This window comes from Erpetoichthys calabaricus, chromosome 4 (genome assembly GCF_900747795.2).
Source record: "Erpetoichthys calabaricus chromosome 4, fErpCal1.3, whole genome shotgun sequence".
Taxonomy (NCBI): domain Eukaryota; kingdom Metazoa; phylum Chordata; class Cladistia; order Polypteriformes; family Polypteridae; genus Erpetoichthys; species Erpetoichthys calabaricus.
Genome location: NC_041397.2, coordinates 99760531 through 99779733, shown reverse-complemented (window position 1 = coordinate 99779733; position 19203 = coordinate 99760531).

The following is a 19203-nucleotide window of genomic DNA, read 5'->3' as shown; positions in this document are numbered from 1 at the left end:
ATATTTTCCAGGTAGTGTGGTCAGTGATAAAGAAATTAGAATTTAAATACCAAGATTACTACTTTGACTCTCACCACTGAACTACTGTTCAATGCCTGTGCATTGACTTTTTAACTGTAAAATATTTATAAACGTATATGAGTGTGGGTGTATGCACCCTGTGGGAAACTGGCAGAGTTCCTTCCCATCCTTGCCAGTAGTGTTGTGACATTAGGCTCTGGTCCTCTCTGGCCCTCTCTGGCCCTGAACTGATTTAAGTGGGCTTGGGAAAGTCTGTGTATATGTGCTATATACAGTACATGTGTGGGTTTCCTGCATAAAGAGTCGAACCCAGCCTTATGCTCAGTTTTACCTGTTAATGTCTGGCTCTATGCAACCTTAAACAACGTAATGTAATTTGGAAAAAGGACGGATGGATAGAATTGTATGATTCTACTTTTGTGGAAAAGTTCATTCACATACCTTCAATGGCAGAGCTGCTACTCCAGCCTGTTTGTTATTGGGTTTACTAAATAAACTATACAATAAAATTTACTTATACTGTATGTTTGTCTTACTGTGTTGGTTTTGTATTTTCTGTGTTTATCTATATTTTTCCTAGTAACACTACTTGCTACTCCCAATCCTCATTTTCCTAATTTTGCCTTTGATATTCTTTAGCTCTTTCCTTTCATAGTTTGAGTTGAGCTTGTATCATCACACAGAAGTAGATACCCTTTACAATTTGGCAACGATGTCATGTATACAGTTTGTATACAGTATATGCCCAGTAAAGATGTCTTCCAAATGAGCTTACTACAGTGTATCATATGAAAGTGGTTTTATTTTGAAATGCACTGTATTTGAGTTATAATGTGTTCTTTAGGCATCAGCAGTTTGATGGCTGTTAAAGCTTTTCCAGAAATTTTCATGCATAGCCTTCATTTGCATAATCTTAGCAGGTTGGAGGTAGTCAGGGGCACACTGTGGTGTTGTGGGTCCACAGCTCCCGTCAAAAGCCAGTTTTAAGTAAATAATCACCGCACTCGCGGCTTAGTGAGGGGGTGTGGTTGTGTGGTTGAAGCAGGTCCCAGGGTGATTCGTAAGGTGGGTGTTTCTCACCTAAATGCACAGGTGAGAAATCGTCCGCATCCGTGATTGTTTCTGGGCTGCTGATTTGCCACCGCTGCCACGTTCTCTTCATAAATAGAAGCTCGAGGAAGCTAAGGAAGAAAAAGTAAAAGGGAAATAAAAGAACCGGAGGTTGCGGGAGTGAGGAAGAAGGCAGGAAGCTGAAGGAGAAAGCCGGTGTGAGCGAGAGCAAGAGAGTGAGCTTGTGTTCGCAGGCATGCAGCTGGACAGTGAGCCCTAGCAGTGGCGTTTGGCCGACACTCTGTGGGGCAGAAGGAAGCTTTCGTTCCAGCTGAGCGAACAAGGAGCTGGAGTAACTGGGGATGAAGGACAGCTGGCTGTGTAAGGCGGAGATGGCAGCAGGAGTCGTGGAGTCTTGGGAAGGTGTGCCTTAGCGTGAGAAACCTGGCCGTTGTGGAACCCAAGTTTTGGTCCGGTAAGGAAGCCTGTTGAGAAGCCCGTATGGGAGAAGCAGGAGAGCCGCCAGATAAAAGAAGACACCGGGCTTGTTTTTAAAGGGTCTGCTTCCAGCATGGGTGGCACGGTGGCTCAGTGGTAGCACTGCTGCCTTGCAGTTAGGAGAACCGGGTTTGCTTCCCAGGTCCTCCCTGTGTGGAGTTTGCATGTTCTCCCCGTGTCCACATGGGTTTCCACCAGGTGCTCCGGTTTCCTCCCACAGTCAAAAGACATGCAGGTTAGGTGGACTGGTGATTCTAAATTGGCCCTAGTGTGTGCTTAGTGTGTGTTTGTGTGTGTCCTGTGGTGGGTTGGCACCCTGCCCAGGATTGGGTCCTGCCTTGTGCCCTGTGTTGGCTGGGATTGGCTCCAGCAGACCCCCGTGACCCTGTGTTCGGATTCAGCGGGTTGGAAAATGGTTGGATGCTTCCAGCATTGTTTTAACCTCGTTTTAAAGGATTGTTGTTTTTTTCTATTTTATTGGATTTTTTAACCTCCACTAGTTCACCTATTTTATGGATTATTTATTTAATGATTTGAAGCACTGCACTTTATTTAATTTGCATACTGCTTTGTTGTTAAATAAAAGCACGTTGCACTATTACACCATTCCCTTGCTCCATTGTTATGCCTCACTGCCGAGCTCATTGGTATCATTACCGACTGTGCAGGGTTCAAGGGCTACCAGACGGATGATGGGAGCATGCAGCGAACCCGCATCGTCACACACACTCCTGTGAAACCAGTCACGTGATGTGATATTCCTAGTGGTTCACCCCCTATGGTGTACATTTTAGGACATCCTTCTCCCTCTGACAAAACTCCATCCTTCGTGCTACTTCCTTTGTCAAAATATTCCTCCTCCCTGAGAGGAAAACTGTCATCTCTCCATCCTCTGACACAACTCCATCACCCCTCCTAGCTTGGTGTACAGAATTTTTTTGCACATTCAATGGCTGAAATCTGAAGTGGTTTGTAAAAGACACACTTAAGGAAGAGGGAGAGACATTTTCATCAATTTCTTCATCAAGGGCCTCATGCATAACGCTGTGTGTAGAATTCACACTAAAACATGGCATACAGACAAAAGTGGAAATGTGTACACGCACAAAAAAAATCCAGATGCATAAATCTATGCATACGACAACTTCCACGTTCTTCCGCTACATAAATGCCAGTCTGCGTGAAATGTAACACTCGTGCACGCGCTTGCCGCACTTCCCAGAATTATGCCTCTTTGAATATCCAAATCAATATAAATAGCCACTTATGTTTTGCTTTCTGTGAAAAGACAATGGCAAAAGCACAGGGGAAAAAGAAGAATTTCAGAGAATACCAAGTAGAGGCTTGGAAAAATGTTCTATTTGTTGGTTTAAGCAGTGATATAAACAACAAAAGGAAGTTGATCAAGTAACAGAGTGGCAAAGAAACTCAAAAGTTCAAGTTCAGAAAGTCACAAAGTGCCCAAAATAATTAAGAAGTGGTCAGATATCAAAGTCGCCATGAAAAGGCGAGACTTAGCCTGCCTCCTGCAAGATGCTTGCTGTGCTGTGCGCGACCTTCGATGAAATAATTTATTGCAGAAGTACTGTCTCTCTCAAATGTACTAATCCCCAATTCCTGTCCTTCCTTTTCTTTCCCCAAGTAACCAATTGCCACATGATCAGTTCTGTAATAGATGCGAAGCCATCTGTAAGCTTAGAACTCCGATTCTTCAAAACTTTTATGGAACATTGAAATATCTTCGTAGTACATGTTTAATTATTCCACCCATCTATCCATCCACAGTTGCGCCAATCATAGCAAGCATACAGTGCGAGGCAGGAACAATCTCTGAACGGGATTCCAGCTCATCGCTACCACTGTCCACCGTGTCCTCACATGTTTCATTATTAACAATATACATTATTTTAACGAAGTTTAAAACTTATCTGTATAATGTAATAAACATGTTTTACTGCATTTTATCTTAAAAATGATATCAAGAGCTCCAAGAAGATAGTGCTTGGAAATCTAAATCAACTTAGAAGCCAGTCGTCATCATATGTAAATACATGCTTTATAAAGTGGCTCAGGTTATGCAATATTATAACTGTAGTGCAAGTTTACAATAAGGTGATTGTACTTTTAAGTACAAACAGTTGTACATTCTGACCATCTTCTTCATTAGTGACCATTTTTGGCTGCTAATTAACTTCTTTATTTAGTTTTAATTAACTTCACTCAGGCCCCTTAGTTGTCTGTTTTTCCTTAATTAACAGCCAAACAATAATGAGACATGAAACAAGCCTCCACATGACCAGCTCACCTGTGTCCATCACACAATATGTGAAAATAAAGAAAGGTGGAGGTCTGAGTAAGGTTGATCTCCAAGGTCACCCAAACATTTCAACGGTGTTCTTAGAAAAAACAGAAAATCAATAGTTTTGGAAATGTCTGCTGTGGCAGAGTGAGAGCAGCAACAAGCTATGGAATTAAATAATAAGTTTAATAAATAGCAATAATTGGCTTCTCATTAAGAAACTGGTTGGAGTGAAATTGGTTGGAGTTTGACATTTCAGTTTAGCTTGTCATCTTTTGGCTCGTTTCACATCTCATTTCTGTTTGACTGTCATTTAATAAAGAAACGAATCAATTCATAGGTCTGAATCCTTAAAAACGGCCATTAAAATGAAGGGAAAGGAAGTTAATCAGCAGTGAATCCTGATCACTGATTAGGAAAAGGGTTAGAATGAAAGCCTGCAGCCACTGCGGCTCTCCAGGCCCGGAGTTCGACATCCCTGGTCTAGAGCCTAGAAGTTTGGAAACAGCAAAACAGTCATGAGTCAAAAAAGAGCCGTGAGTTATCCCAAAATAGGATAGAGTGAATGTTGTGTCACCATGACACTGATCACATGACTAGGAGCTGCCATGGCAGCAGTATACAAAAGAAACATAAAATGACAGAATCCTGTGAAATTCGAAATGGCTTTGTAATTAAAACAAAGAAAAATAAATAAATAATGCTAAAGACTCAAACACAAATAAAGGCTTAATAACATCAGGAAATGCAGTTGTGTTGGTAGAAAATATTTCAAATTTTAGTCAATGACTTTTTTTTAGTTCTCGGGCTTTCCTTCCCAAAAATAACACTACTACTGTATACCAACATTATCATACTATATATTTGTTCCCAGTAATGATACAAAAAAGCTGGGAGGAAAATCGCGTTATCGTATAGCTTTATGCCAATTAAGAAAGTTCATATTGCAGACTGAGCCAGTGAGCATGAAAACACTAAAGAACTCAGTTCCATTTAAAAATATGTACACTTCTTTTCAGAATTTCATAAGTAAAAAATAACATTAACACTCTAAAATAGGGGCAGCACAGTGGCGCAGTGGTAGCACTGCTGCATCCCAGCAAAGAAATCAGAGTTTGTATCCCAGGTCATCCCTGTCTGGAGTTTGTATGTTGTCTGTGTGGGTTTCCCCTGGCTGCTCCAGTTTCCTTCCACAGTCCAAAGAAATGCAGGTTAAGTGGAATGGCCGATCCTAAAATCGGCCCTGGTGTGTGGTTGGAAGTTTGTGTGTGTGTGTGTGTGTGTGTGTGTGTTGTTTGCCCTGTGATGGACTGGTGCTCTCTCCAGGGTCTGTTCCTGCCTTGCACCCTAAGCTAGTTGGGATAGGCTGCAGCATCCCCCCGATCCTGTTGAGGACTAAGTGGGTTGAAAAATGACTGACTCACTTTAGAATAGGTGTTACCTATTAGTCCATTACCTAATACAAGTCCTTTATAAAACTCTTTGATAAGTCTTTATAAGACTCGCAATGCAACAATGATGTCACTGCACCAATAGTGCATCGATTAGTGACATTCAGCAGCACAACCAGAGCACAAAGGGACTTTATTTGTGTTACAAATCAGGAAATGACTAATTAATGCTCTTTCACAAGTCCTTAAATGCCCAATGCTAGAGTGTTACCAAAATTTAATTTGGAAGCAATTGGTAAAAGTACAGACAAATGTAATTTCCATAAAGAGCCATACAGTTGGTATTTTATTATTCCTTCATAATGGCAAATGAATTATGTGTATTTGTGTATTATAGTAAATACAGCTAAGAAGAACATTTGAATGGATATTGCTAACAAGCTACAGGCTTATGACTATGAAGAACTGGAGCAGTTCTTCTAGAGCACCACAAAGAAATGTATTCCCAGATATAATACTGCTCTTGTGATGCCTTTCTTACACACTAATGATTTCCACTTTTCAAAACTCTCAGTGGTTGTATGTCTCCTAACATATTGAGTGTAACATCCTTTCCATGTCCTATAATGAAAAAAAAACAACATCATGCACCATAGTGGCCATATTAGCACTCAACTCATGATGTACCTGATGATAAATGCCTGGAATTAAATGTGAATGTGTTTAATCACCCACCCACAATTTTAGGAAGGGAACGGAAGCAAGGTAAAAGGTTTTGTTGGCTTTGCATTGCGAAAAAGAAAGAGGTTTCTGTTAGGGGAAAGGCAAAAGTTGGTGTGGTGAATTGGAGAGGGAAGAAGCCCAATCACACCTATTAGATCCCCCTGATAACCAGAATGTTACCCCAAGGCAACCTTCCTAAAGTTCACATTGTCTATTTTGTAAGGTACCTGTGCATTCCCAAGGTGCACACTAGATGGTTTGGGACCACCCGTTTAACTGACTCAAAGGGCAACTTGCTTCAGTCACTAATTTACTGCTATGGTCATGAAAAGAGTTACCAGCAAGAAACTGGAGCCCTGTAAATGGCAGAAATTCCTGACATTAGTTTTCCAATCAGCAAGGCTGTCCCACATCAGACAAACAGGACTCAACCACCCCAAATCAAGATGCAGGTAGCCAGAAAGCAGTTTTGGAGGCTAGCACAAGTTTCTCATGTACGTAGTGGGGTTCAATATTATAGAGGACATTGGAGAGCACTGTAGCGTGGAGGCCTCAAAAAATCTTGGCCTGGAAAAAGATATCCTCAGTCAGATGCTAGCTGAGTCTAGAATCAGGGCATTACGTTCAATGAAGACTCACGGGCAGAGTGGAGATAAGTCATGGAGTGGAGATTAGAGGAAAGGAGAGATAAAGTACTTTGTATCATCATGTGGAGAAGCCACTCCACCTAACAGCAGGTCCAAAGTGTGTTAATGAGGTGTTAATGAGGTCATATGATATATTTGGTTACCTTGGATATTCTACGGTATGTTTTCTCTTTCGTTTTGGCTAAAGGACATAAGAAATACCGGATTCACCATATGCGTACGGTTTGCACAAGCTGGCTTTAGTTCCTTCTCTGGAGTTTGTTTACTCTCTCATACATGTGAGTTTATTACTGGTATTTTCTCTCATATCCAAAAAATGTGAGTGCTAGATTAATTGGTAGGTAGTCTGTTAGTTCAGCAAGGTGTGAGAAAGTGTAGATGTGTGCATAAGTGTGACCTACAACTGGCTGGTGTCTCATCATAGAGTTGCTTCCAACTTTGCAACAGGTGTTGACTGGGAGACTCCATCTGTGGTTCAGAAAATGAAGGAATGGTTTATTAACATTATGAATTGTAATACTATACAATGTCTGGGTGTCCGAGTGGCATAGTGTTTAACACTGCTGTCTTTAGTTCCATTCACCGAGATTCAGTTCTCAATCTGGACACTGTCTATGTCGGGTTTGCATCTTCTCCCAGTGTTTAAGTCCATATCTCTTAAGCCAGTCTTCGTCTATATCTCAAAGATGTTTTAATCATTACCTGGAAGTTCTAAATTGTCACTTTATACAGTCTGGGCCCTACAATGGACTGGCCCTGCCTAACGTCCATTGCTGCTGGGACAGGATCTCCCTGCACATCTGTAACAGATAAGATGGGTTCATAAATGGTGATCAGTGACAGCAAACCTCAGATAACGAATCTCTTTATCTTTCCTTTTAGCACTAGGGTGTTGTACTGTGTTAGCTATTATGAATGTAGTGAGAAGTCAAGGAAAATGACACCTTTTATTGGCTAACTAAAAAGTTTACAATATGCAAGCTTTCGAGGCAACTCATGCCCCTTCTTCAGGCAAGATGTAGTCTTGTCTTACATCGTGCCTGAAGAAGGGCCCTGAGTTGCCTTGAAAGCTTGCATATTGTAATCTTTTTAGTTAGCCAATAAAGGTGTCATTTTGCTTGACTTGTCTTTCCTTTTAGATATACTTGATTGTTCATCTTACTTCTATAACTTCTATTAGGTTCAAATAATACGCTGTTTTCTTTTGTACTGTAATGTACTTGATGTTAACATGAAATGCTTTGAATAAGGCAAACACTGAGATAGATAATGTGCTGTGGTGAACCTTTGACAAGAGAAACACTGATGGGTAAAATCAAAGAGCGCAAGTTCCCCAAATCAAGCTGTATTAGAGTTCTGTGTTAAATGAGCAAATCATTCCTCTCCTGATTTAAATTGTGACAGAGCATGAAATTATTCCAAGGTCTGTATGATAATCACACACCTCTTTCTATTGATTCACTCAGAATAAAATATCCATGAAAATTAATACCCATAAATAATAACTAATTAAATACTTGTTGTCTTTTCTCTCTTTACTACTCTCAATTGTTTTACTCTAGCTGTTGGCCTTCCTCTCTTTCTCATGGATTGGGGTTGACTTGTATTAAGTTTTGTTAAGTTTTGACTTGATTGTATGGAATGTTACATGTTTTAAATAAATTCAGTAAAAGATAAAAAATATACTTGTCTATAATCAAATAATTGTGTCTTACCTGTGTGCTATCTGTTCTGAATGGAAGTTTACTGCACCTAGGCACCCTTCCAATAATCGTGACAGATTCAAACAAAAGTTCCAATTTTAATGTAAGGGAAATGTGTAACAAGTTGAAAGATCAAAAACTGCCATAATGCAGCTTGCCTTCCCTAAGGTTCTAAACTGGGCCCAGCTGACATTCTTTAAAGTTGTGATGCTCCTGTCATCTTTACTCCATTTTGATTTAACGCTTCCTAGAGCTAAATACAGTTTTTAACCCAAGTCGCCCATTAGTCACAGTTTGCCTTCAGCCTTCTTTTGGGTCTTATTCAGTTTGAAACACACTGCTGCAGGGTAAAGGTGCAAGGGTGCAATGTGGAAAAAAAAAAAAACACAAAGCGAGCACCTTGTAAATAAAGGAAGAACAGAAATCCTTTTAATGAAAAGTGTTCAAGTATATATATTGTATGTATTCTCAAAAACTGTCACTGTCTCTTTATATAATAATAGGTCGCCAAGTCTAAAATGTTGGTGTGTCATCAAAAGAATTCCCCCCCATAAACTCCAAACATTTTTACAAGGTTAATGTCAGATGAACATCTGAAATCACTTTCATGAGTTGCATGTTGGAGCAAAGATAATAAGATTTTTAAAGCTAAAATAATAACATAAAAGAAAATAGACGGGTTACTAGCAGCAGGGTGCCCACATTATGTTTGGTTTGTTATTTTTTTTTCCATTTCTTACTGCATTTCAGAAAAAAAATATGTATAATGGATTATTGATTTTATGTCCAAGATATAAAATAATTCTTCAAATGCAATCTTCAAAGTCAGACCTTTAAACTAGGAACTTATGATGAGACAGAAGCTAGCGTGTCATGGAAACTTTGAAGAAATGGACGGACTAATGCCTTAAACAATATTGATAATTGGCAGATATCAGGTGTTTAAATGTACCTCAAATATGGAGACTGAACAAAAAAGGATTTTTTTTTGTAAAATGCCTTATTTTGGCATAGCAATCAATTCCTTTTTGGAGCCAGCTGTCCAGTACACTCTGTACTGTAAATTCGTTTTTTACAGTCCAGTTGGTTTAGGATCTGGGATGAAGTGGGATCACAAATTGGCCCTAGATATTTGTCCAGACTGGCTCACCACAATTGGCTGAACCCCCCAACCCTTCAGTGCAAGTTCACGTAACATTCTCTCTGGATTTATAAGTTAAGTCACATAGTATGGCACAGAAGCACAGGCTGGCTCTTTCTGATGCTCCTGCCTCTCACCAGCTGTGCTCTGCTGCTCTGCAGATGCTGCACTATGGATGACCTTGACAGAAATGAACAATGTGTGAAGAGTCTAACACACGGACAAAGTCAGGTTTTGGTCCTAACTAAAATTTTGTTCTCTGAATACAAACTAATGTTAACACACTTATCATCTTGTATAACAGCAGGCATCAACGCAATGTTCGGAAAATTGCAACTTAACCTTTACCACGGTGGTTTCTGCTTAATAAAGGCATTAGCTATTGAATACAGGCTGCTGAGCTGACCACTTCTACACTCTGACCCTGCTTTAAATTTTCTTACATGTTGCTGCCACTTATTGAAGTGATTTAAATTTTTTTTCCCTTAGTTTTTACTCCAGCCCCTTTGTGATCACGCACCTGGAGCACTTCTGGGTGGGCTATAAAAAGGGCCAGCATCCACCACTCAGGAGCCAGAATCGGGAGGAAGAGGACGAGATTGCCTGGGAGGAGTGGTGGTGCCAGAGGAAGGATTGGTTTGGTTTGGTTGTGCTTTACTTGAAGTGCTTTGGGACTGTGTATTGCCTGTGGGGTTCATGGGAAAGACATACCCCACTGATGAAGAAAAATAAAAAGTCTTTGTGGTTTTACACATGCCTCAGTGTGAATCTGTGCCGGGTCGGGTGCCTATATAGCATATATTATTTCACATGGTCCAATGCAAATGACCAATGGAAGGAGAATTGGAGCTTACTTAAAAAGGCCTCTTTCAAGAAGGAAATAAGAAAATGGGGAAAAGCAGCAAAAGAGGAATGAGAGACCTGATACTTAGCCTAGACGACCACCTAATGATTCAAGACATAGAGGTGAATATGAAAATCTGTAATGCAGCACTGGACATGGTCTTGGAAGGTGCCTGAAGATTTTTACCAGTAGGCTATGTTTGTCTGATCTTGACAGCACTCTCTGCTATTTACTCCATAATTCATCATTTTCAAGTCAGACATCTATAAGGACAGAATTTGCCAGAATTTCAGTTATTCTTATTTTTGTTTGTTTGTATTAATCGTTGGGGGTATTATGTATTTTCATTTGGGGTAATGTCTCGGGTAGGTGTGTAAATTGTTATTTGTATTTGTACTGGCTTTCTGTCTTTTAATATATTATCATACTTTCACTTATCATTAGTATGAAAGTAGTGTTGGTCACCCATGTCTCTGATTCGGTTTGCTGCTGCTCTAGGGGTGGTAGTGTATAATCTTTGCACCTTCGTTTTAGTTATTTGAATGAAATGTTACAAAGTGATAATTCTTTAGCCTAGAGGAAAGAACAGAAGAACAGAAAGTGATGTCTTTTCCACAGCAGCCTTGACTTCTCCCCTTTAGGTGGCACACGATAAAGGAGAACTGCAACAGGAAGTAAGTGTAAGTTAAGTGACCAGTTCTGCAAGAGAAACTGTGATGCCCCAATGGAGTGGGTCTCAAAAAATAAATATTCAAAGCTTTCTGTTGTTTTTTTTCTTTCCTTCATTTGGCTGGCGTTTCAGCTTTTCTGATGGCTTTTGACTACATTTATTTATAGTGGTTAGGTTAGGATAGTTAGAACATGTGAGTGGAGAGGTGTAGTCCAAAAGTTTAAAGTCAATAATTTTATAATCCAAAAATCTTAAACACGTTAACAAAGCCAACATTTCCAAAATATGATGGTCAGAGACCACAAACACATGTCACAAAATGTCAATCAAAGAGAGGGAAAAGAACAAAGAGCTAACTAATGCCACTGCAAAGATGCAGTGGCTGGAAGGTCCATATATATTGCCCAGATGCTAATGAATGAAAGCAGCTGGGGCCTGTAATCTATTTAGGGGTCTCACCCCTATCCGCCATCAACCGTAATAATTACAATTAGCAATATAAGTAACACAAGACGAAGAGAGAAAATTAAACTCACAATATGAACCCAAAAATAATTACAAACAGCTAACAGAAATCAAACTTAAAACAGAGCATCTTGGGAAAAACCAGAAAACACTAACTACAAAGAACTCAAAACTAAAACCCTAGTGCGAGACCCACAACAAGCCACAAGAACATTTATCAGTCCCCTTGTAGAGTGCCAAAACAAAAACCTTGCTGAACTAAAGGGGCATTTCTTTAACTCAAGGAGGCCTTTAGCGGTCTGCTTTACTAACATCACTGCACATTTACAACAGTTTAAACTTAGTGAGTTAATTTTTTTAAGTAACAGCTGCAGGCTAATATGAGAGAGCTCAGCTTCTTAGCCAGTGCAGGGGATTTTTTTCCAAAGCAAAACATACAATAAACAGACAAATTGAAAGCAATTTCAACCCAATGGATTAAAGTACTAGAAATGTCCTTCTTTTTGTACATTTTCAAAAAAATACATAAAAATTCATAATGTGATGCTATGTTTTTTCCCCTTACTGTGGTGATTCTTCTGCAATTTATTCAATCAAATCTAAGAGCAATCATCAGTGTGAAGGATGCAGGACTTAACTAATGGCCCAATCCAAAGAAGAAGGGGACACTATAGACTCTTAAGTGCACAGTTTGATGTCCAGTGCTGTGGCCAGATGCTGTGCTGTGGGTATTTAACACACCGCTTTCATCCTCTCATAATGATAAACATTCTTTTTTTCATGCTGTTATTCTATTTCCCACTAGCAAAGCAAAATAAATCCAATTTTTGACTTGAGCTGTTTCTTCAGTGTATGATGTTAAATTTTAGTGGGCTTTCTATCCTCCACAAATAACATCTGAACTTTGTGGTTTATCCTCCTGGCTCCCAGCCCACCATATTATGCATGGCTTTATATTCTTTGTATTCAGAGGTACAAGGCACCTACCTCCTTGTCAGTTTATTGCAACCTACTGAAATTAGCAAAGGCTTCTCTTTCCTTTTATTACTCATTTTTTCTGAAGTTCATTATATTTCTTATTGTTCTTATCAAATAAATAGACAAAAATAAGCCCAATTTGCTTAGTTACTGCAAGGTTTGCACCATGTCTACTTGGCAGGTTGCCTTATGCACTTTTCCACCAAAAGCACAATAAAAAACTTCCTTAATCTCACTCTGACCTCTCTTCTTAATGCCAGATGAACCCTTGTCCTACTCATCACCCAACTCCAGCTTTAAAGCATGGCAGGAACTGCTTCTGAGATTATCTGTGAAATGGCTACAGGGGTCAGGTCTAGGCTCTGGAATCAATGGAACCGTCCTCCTACATTTCATTTTTGGATTGTGCCCTTTAGTCATGGTTTCTGCTGTTTCTATATATTTGATTTTTCCTATAGCTTAATTTCTTGTTTTGTATTGCATATTCTTCCCTGTGTGATTTCTCCCAGTTGGATATTTTCAGCACAGACTCCATACCTAAGTAATGAATAAATGGGCCATTCATGCAGGGTATGGCTCTACAGTACATAAATTTAGACTGATGGGTGCAGTAAATGGATGGGGAGATAAATTATGGGAAACAGGTTATGCAGACTGTTAGAGAACCATATGCAAAGGAGTGAAGATAACCCACCAAAGGCATTTTAAACAGGTATACGTGTGCTTCAGCTGGCAGGTGACAAGGTTTTTGATAAGGCACCACATGAAAGGTTAGTGATCAAACTAAAAAAAGTGGGAATTTAAGGCATGGTCTGTAGGTGGGTACAAATTAACTCAAACACAGGAAGCAAGGCATTATGGTGATGGGAACCTTTTCAGAAATAGGTGATGTTAAAAGTTGTGTCTGTCGTTGATTGGTGTGAGGGCCATTGCTCATTTAAATATATAAATGATATGTACAAGAATATAATTAATAAGCTGGTTAAGTTTGCTAATGATACCAAACTAAGTGGAAAGGCAGATAATGTAGAATTAGGTAAAATATTAAAAAGGGCTTGCACAGCTGGCAGGCTTGGGCACATTTGGGGCAGATTAAATTTATTGTAAGAAAATTAAGGTATTACATGTACAAAGTAAAAATAGTTACATTTGAATATGCAATGGGCAGTCTGAAACTTGAAAGTACACCTTATGAGAACAACCTCAGAGTCATAATGAACTTATTACTATCTACGGCAGGACAGTGTACAGAAACAATCAATATATGGAATTAAGCTATTTATCACGAGGTATGGAGTTCAAGTCAAGGGACATTATGCTTAACTTATATAATGTACTGATGATGTGACCATAACCCTAACCTTTCGGGCTAACCAGAAACCCTGGATTTCTCCAGAAGTTTTCATGCTGCTGAGAACCCACAATGACCCTCAAAGGTTATGTTTCCTCTCGGGGAGTAGCAAAGTATATCAAATCAAATAAAAAAAAATCTGGAGATAGGTTGGCCCTTGCTATCTTGGGAGTTGTCCTATCTCATGGCATTAGAGCAGCAAAGCAAGCATGTGCACAGAGGAAACACGGCCATTTCCAAGACTTCAGAGATGCAAGGTGCATGTGGAAAGGTATTCAGGCCATCACTGAATACAGTGAATACAGTCCTATGCCATAGGTGTGCACTGGCAATGCACTGAACAAATTTTACAGAAAGTATAATACTCTGAACAGTGTGCCAGCAAAAAAGACTGTATCGCATCCTGATGAAGAAACACTGAGCTCCTCTACAGCCAATGTGAAAAAATGTAAATCCTCAGGACCAGATTACATCCCTGGCTGAGTACAGAAAGACTGTGCAAACCAACTGGCAGAGATTTTGACTGATATCAACACTTCTCTACACCAGGCCAGCAATCCTTCATGTTTCAAATCCACCACCATTATAATAGTGCTAAGAAATCGGTCACCTTGTGCTTCAAAGACTATTGCCCTGTAGTATTTACACCCTTCAACACCAAACGCTTTGAGAAGCTGGTCATGGGGCACATGAAAACACACCCCCTGCAGGTTTTCCAGCACTTCGACTGGTCTACCAAAGATTCCATATCATCTGCACTTCACGTCCATGTCTCACCTGGACAAGGAAAACACTTATGCCAAAATGCTGTTTATTGAATTTAGGTCAGCATTCAGTACTATCTTCCCTCAGGACTTAATAGGAAAACTGAAATGGCTGGGCTTCAGTTCATCTCTTTGAAAATGGATTTTGGATTTTACTAACTAACTAACTAAAAAGATTACAATATGCAAGCTTTCAAGGCCACTAAGGCCCCTTCTTCAGACAAGATATAATTTATTGTAGAAAGAGCACAAAGAGTCTGCCTTGGCAATAATATCTCCAGCACCATAACATTGAGTACTGAAGCCCCCAAGGATGGGTGCTCAGCCCATTTCTGTTCACCTTGCTAATTCATTATTGTACTGCAACATAAAGCTCCAACAGCACCATCAAGTTTGCTGAGAACACAACTGGAATGGGTCTCATCAGCAATGATGAAGAGACAAAGTGTAGAATTGAAGAGGGCCAGCAGGTAGACTGATGCAAGTGCAACAATCTGAGATGAACTGTGGACTTCAGTGAATCCTATACATCCCACAATCGACTTTACATCAAAATTTCTGTGGCAGAGTGAAAAGCACCAAATTCCTTGGTGTGCACCTGTTGGCGGACCGGACATGGCCAATCTATACCTTCTTCTTGACCAAGAAAGCACAGCAGTGACTCCACCTTCTGTGCAGGCTAAAGAGGACAAGCCTTCCATGCCATATCCTCACCTCATTCTAAGGCACCATTGAAAGTAACTGTTTAGTATGGGGACTGTAATGCCTCTGACTACAGGTACATACAACATATAATTCATTGTGGAGACCATTATCAGGACTTCTCTCCTTTCCATCATGGACATTCTCACAAAGCAATTCATCCGTAAGGCCTTCAGAATTTTGTTGGATCTCTACAACCACTCCCACAATCTCTTTTCCCTTCTTTCACCCAGCAGAAGGTATCAGAGCCTGCTGTCAGGCTCTTGTACACAATGTTACTATCCCTGCATGTGCTCCCTTATCACAGGCTCATATACAGTGGAACCTCGGTTCACGACCATAATTCGTTCCAAAACGTGAACCGAAGCAATTTTCCCCATAGGATTGTATGTAAATACAATTAATCCGTTCCAGACCATACGAACTGTATGTAAATATATATATATTTTTAAGTTTTTAAGCATAAATATAGTTAATTAAACTATAGAATGCACAGTGTAATAGTAAACTAAATGTAAAAACATTGAATAACACTGAGAAAACCTTGAACAACAGAGAAAACTAACATTGCAAGAGTTTGCGCTATACTGTAGCCTTATGACCCGATTGCTGTAAACTTTTTTTTTTTTTTAAGTTTTAAGCTCAGGGAAAAAAAGGAACATTTGAACAAATCCAAACTTTATTTAAAAGCCAACCATAAGCAACCAAGAAAGTAACATTGCAGGAGTTCACGCTAATAGCCTTACAAACCGATTGCTGTGTAAACTTTTTTTTAATGAGTTTTAAGCACAGGGAAAAAAATGAACATTTGAAAAAAGAGAAAAGTAACATTGCAACAATTCACGCTACGAACCGAAAAATGAACATTCCATAATACAAAAACTAACCATAAACCACCAAGAAAACTAACCTTGCATGAGTTGAGTTCTGGCATGAAGTGAGGAGGAACTGGGTGGAGAACAATCCGGTCTTGTCGCAGTTGAAGACTTGTTGCGGGATGTAGCCTTCGTCCTCCACTAATTTTGTGAAATTTTTCACGAATTCTTTCGCAGCTTCAGCATCGGAACTACAGTAGCAGCCTCTCCATGCCTTACCACACTATGTATGCCACTTCTCTTGCGAAACTTTTCAAACCATCCTCTACTGGCTTTAAATTCCTCACTTTCGCCACTCGTAGAAGGATAGTTTTGCAGCAAATCGCCATGAATCTTCCTGGCTTTCTCGCATAACATCGCCTCGCTTACACTATCCCCTGCAAGTTGCTTCTCGTTCAGCCACACTAGCAACAGTTTTTCCACCTCTTCCAGCACTTGAGGCCTCTGCCTGGTTAACGCTGTAACTCTTTTTGCAACATCAGCTGCTTTAATAGATTCTTTCTGCTCTAGAATAGTCAAAATCGTAGATTTTGACTTCTTGTACTCGGTGGCAAGATCAGTAACACGAACGCCACGCTCATACTTTTCAATAATTTCTTTCTTTACTTCGATTTCAATTTTCTGCAAAACTTTCTTCTCACCACTCTTCACTTGCTTAGAAGCCATGGTTAACTGCAAAAGCACACGAAATACTGTAGAGCACAAAGAATTCACAGGTAAAGCACGCACGTCTGACTGAGAACAATGAACAAGGAGAGGCTGAACACGTGCTTAAATCCAGTAATCAGCACGTACGAACCAGAAGGGAAATGAAATAGAGCACAAAGAGTTCACAGCGAAAGCACGCATGCACGTGCAAGCACGCACGTCTGACAGAGAACAATGCAACACGTGCGGAAATCATCAGCGCGCACAAACCGAAAGGGAAACTGGCTTGTTCGTATACCGAGTGTGTGGTCTTGAACCGAGGCAAAAGTCTGGCGAAATTTTTGGTCGTAAACCGATTTGTACGTGTACCGGGACGTTCGTGAACCGAGGTTCCACTGTATAATTACTCTTCCATTATGCGTTCTGTTGCTTTCCTTGTCCATTGTACATATCATATCATCACTGATGTTGATTTGTAAAGATATTGTTCCTTGTTCTACTTTCACTTATGTAAAATTACCCAATCCTCTGTATCGTTATATTGTCATATTTATTGTGTAAATACTGCATTGTGGCCATGGGAATCGTAATTTCCTATCACTACATAAATACCAAGGTATATGTAAAGCTGGTATGAGAAATTTGATTTGATTTGTACTGGTGAGGCCTCACCTAGCATATTGTGTGCACTTCTGGTCTCCTATTACCAAACAGTTGTAGCAGCACTATAGAAAGTTTATAGGGGAGCAACTAGGCTGGCATGACTATGAGGAGAGACTGAAGGAGTTGAACTTTATCAGTTTAAGTAAATAGTAATTAACACTTTGAACTTCAGGTATGAATTAAGTCATACCTCATTGGGCCTGTCTAGGTCTGACATGCAATATAGCTCATATCTCCTTATATAACCACCCATATAACCAAAAAGGTATAAAGCTGACAATGTTTTGAAATTACTATATTTGCTACAAGATGAATATTTTGATGATGAGATAATGAAAATCAATTGGATGATGTGGAACCTGTAGGCTTTGACATGCTGATAGTTATCCCAAAGGCGTTTCTTCATAACAAAGTGCCAAACTTGTCATGACTGTCATGACAGCAGTACATGAAAAATCTGCCACGTTCTAAGCGCAAAGTCACCAACTACTAAAAGTGTTGTGTGCAACAAGTGGGGACAGGGCAAAGAAAAAAGATATATGTGCAGCACATCTGTTTCTAAGCATGCACTCTGCATGGTGCCATCCTTTAGGTTCTCTCATTCAAATGCAGACATTTAGCCTTGCTGCTGGTCAAAATAAAGGAATTAACAGTTCCTTTACATTTTTAAAAGAGTTACTGTTGATAATTAAACCATTGCTTTCTAATACATTTCTTTACATTTTTTATAAATTTTGATGGAATTCATTATCATATATACAGTACATAGACCAATACTGCGGCATCCTGGTAATAAATGCTTTAGCAGTCAATGTGTTAAGAGGTGACATGATCAAAGTGTCTAAAATTATAAAGGGAATTAGTGTTGATGGCAGCTGAATAAATTCTTCAGTACAAACAACAAAACATGGCTTGATTCTTGCTAAGAGCAGATTTCATACAGATGTTAAAATGATTTTCTTCCTGCAAAGAACCACAGATGCATGGAACAAATTACCAAGTAGTGTGGTTGAGAGCAGCACTTTACAAATCTTCAAATCTCAACTTTATGATTGTTATGGAGAATCGAGGTGGATGGGAGGGCTGAGGTTGTTGGGCTGAATAGCCTGTTCTCGTCACAACTGTTCTAATGTTGTAAAGTTACCTTAAAGAAGGGTGTCACGTCAGCCAGTGATTGTGCTAGAATCTTGAATTGATGGTTTAACACTTTTGTCACTAGATATTGAATGTATTATTCCTTAGGTACAGAGTATGAACTTTTATTTACTGCTTGTGCTGAGGGCAGTGATCAAATTTTGATATTGTTAACCATATAAATGCAGTGACTCTAAATTCGTTCAGCGTGGGTGTGAAGGTGAGTGTGCTCCATGACTGACTGTAAAAAGTGGGGTCAATAAAAATCAGAAAATTATCACATAATGTAAGGGGCAACAGTAATGCGCAGTTTATTGCTTGGGTCAATGGTGTTAATGGAAGTTAAATATCATGTTTCTTTTTATTTTAAGAAAAGCTTCAGTGAAGTTTTTGAGTTAAATAAATAGGCTATTTAATCCTGACGTCTTTCCACATTTCATTCCCTGTAAACTTTGGTCAACCTCAACATAACATCAGAAAGCAAAAGTTAAACAGATATTGCTAACATCACAAAATAAAAAAGTGAAGTGCTGCGCCAGTCAGTGTGTATCAATGCAGTCATCTATAAGTGACGAGCAGTTCTCTGCTTCCTTTCTAATGGCTCTGCAGCTCACAGCCGCTTATGCTGTACAATCC